This window comes from Ovis canadensis, chromosome 7, assembly GCF_042477335.2.
Source record: "Ovis canadensis isolate MfBH-ARS-UI-01 breed Bighorn chromosome 7, ARS-UI_OviCan_v2, whole genome shotgun sequence".
In the NCBI taxonomy this organism is placed as follows: Eukaryota; Metazoa; Chordata; class Mammalia; order Artiodactyla; family Bovidae; genus Ovis; species Ovis canadensis.
Genome location: NC_091251.1, coordinates 67,667,430 through 67,670,005, shown reverse-complemented (window position 1 = coordinate 67,670,005; position 2,576 = coordinate 67,667,430). Strand labels below are relative to the sequence as shown.

At 39.9% G+C, this 2,576-nt stretch overlaps 1 non-coding gene across 1 annotated transcript; it reads left to right on the top strand.

Annotated features, from left to right (window-relative positions):
* Positions 1-2,111: 2,111 nt before the first annotated feature.
* Positions 2,112-2,215, top strand: LOC138444438 (U6 spliceosomal RNA). Its single transcript, XR_011258467.1, has one exon. It is a non-coding gene; the product is annotated as a U6 spliceosomal RNA (small nuclear RNA).
* Positions 2,216-2,576: the final 361 nt, after the last annotated feature.

The following is a 2,576-nucleotide window of genomic DNA, read 5'->3' as shown; positions in this document are numbered from 1 at the left end:
TTTGATAACTCTCAAGGTCAGAAATCTTATCAGCATTGCCCATCTATAAATAACTCATAATTTGGTGATCATGACTTATTTTTAGAGTATATAAACAATGCTTATTTTAGCTCTACCACTATAGGTACGTACCCTTTGGTAAAAACATAATTAAAGCTTTAGTTTCTTTGTTTATAAGTGGGGACAGTAACATCCTAATTCTTATTATTGTTGTGAGGATAAAAAGAGCAACTACATAATTATTCACATATAGCATGTACTCAATGACTGTTAGTTGCTATCTTTCTTTTCAGAAGAGGACCAGGAGTGTAGCATAAACAGCATTAATCTGGTGGTGTAGTTCTAAACCTAGCTCTTCTTATCAGTGCCTGGGCAACTGTGGAGAAACTGGTTTTCTTTCCTGGGTTTAATTTCTTCTTGTAAAATGAAAAGAAGGGAATAAATGATCCCAAAGGGCCTTTTTGAATCAGTCACTCTGTGAATTTGTAATCAGAATAGTTAGTGTAGTTAGCTGAATAAAATAAATTTAGGTTGAAAACTGATTGATTTAAATTACCTTGATTGTGTCTATTAGTGGATGTCCTAGGATAACTGTGGAGAAAGCAATGGCACCCCACTGCAGTACTCTTGCCTGGACAATCCCATGGATGGAGGAGCCTGGTGGGCTGCAGTCCATGGGGTCTTGAAGAGTTGGACATGACTGAGCAACTTCACTTTCACTATTCACTTTCATGCATTGGAGAAGGAAATGGCAACCCACTCCAGTGTTCTTGCCTGGAGAATCTCAGGGATGGGGGAGCCTGGTGAGCTGCTGTCTATGCGGTCGCACAGAGTTGGACACGACTGAACTGACTTAGCGGCAGCGGCAGCAGCAGGATAACTGTAACGGCTTCCCTGGTAGCTCAGTTGGTAAAGAATCTGCCTGCAATGCAGGAGACCCTCGTTCGATTCCTGGGTCAGAAAGATTCCCTGGAGAAGGGATAAACTACCCACTCCAGTATTCTTGAGCTTCCCTGGTAGCTCAGCTGGTAAAGAATCTGTCTGCAATGTGGCAGACCTGGGTTTGATCCCTGGGTTGGGAAGATCCCCTGGAGAAGGGAACTGCTACCCACTCCTGGCCTGAACTCCATGGACTGTATAATCCATGGGGTCACAAAGAATTGGACACGACTGAGTGATTTTCATTCACTCACTCACTAGGATGACTGTTCTTCCTTGTTTATTTTGACAGTATAAACTTGGCCTAAAAATATATTTTTTTTCTTTCTTTGTTCCTTTTATCCTTCCTTAACCCCCATCAGATTTTCCTGACCTATTCATTTGATGTTCTGTTGATCTTCTGAATTAGGATAAAATTTTGTTACTCTAAACCTGTCTCTTTCTGATATGATTTAAAATAGAATCCACCACTTTGAACAATCCCCCACTGGAATAAGAAGATTCTCATAAACCCTGCCTTCTTACAGGGTTTGCATGGGACCTCATTCTGTAGATTTCATTATTTCTTGTTGTGATTTTTAAATTAATATTAGTTTTTAACAAAAAAGAAGGAGAAAGAAAATTATCATCCCCTCAGGCATTTCTTAGTTACAGTAATGGAAGTTTAACTATTGGTAGAGACTTTATGGGAATTTGAAATAGTTTTAGTATTTATTCAAACTACCCCCTATCAAAAAAGGTAACCTTTGCCACAGATTTAATAACAGTTGTTCAACTCAGTTATGTAAACACTTGCCACTTTTGATTTTTCTGCAGTATTATTGAATTTTAAAATGCACTTTAGCATACTAAAGATAAAAGTTATCCTATCTAGAAGCATAATATTAAAGTAAGAGATAATAGGGAAAATACCTGTCTTTTAGATATGTAAACAATCTAATTTTCACCTTCAGTTATCAGTTGCATGTAGGTGAGGTGAGGTGAGGTGAGGTGAAGTTGCTCAGTTGTGTCCGACTCTTTGCGACCCTGTAGACTGTAACCTACTAGGCTTCTCTGTCCATGGGATTCTCCAGGCAAGAATACCAGAGTGGATTGCCATTTCCTTCTCCAGGGGATCTTCCTGAACCAGGGATCGAACCTGGGTCTCCTGCATTGGAGGCAGACGCTTTAACCTCTAAGCCACTGCACATATACTAAAATTGGAACAATACAGAGAAGATTCGCATGGCCCCTGCGCAAGGATGACACGCAAATTCATGAAGCGTTCCATATCAGTTGCATGTAATTGTGTAAAAAATGAAGTTAGCTGAAGTCAAGTCTGCTAAGCTATTGTATACTTTGGCTGTAATACCTGGTATTTGTAAAATTTGTTATGTGTTATTTTAAAGATGGGGGTCTCCCTGCATCAGCTGTTGTTATCTGGCACAGGTGAACTATGGCATCTGATCTTGAGCTAAAAGATATTGGTATCCTTTAGTCCAGATAAGGAGAAGGAGGGCCACACCACACTGTCTATTCATCCGCATTATGTTGTTGTTGTTGTTCAGTCACTAAGTTGTGTCTGACTCTGTGACCCCTGTCTTTCACTATCTCCTGGAATGTGTTCGGATTCATGTCCATGGAATCAGTGTGGCTAT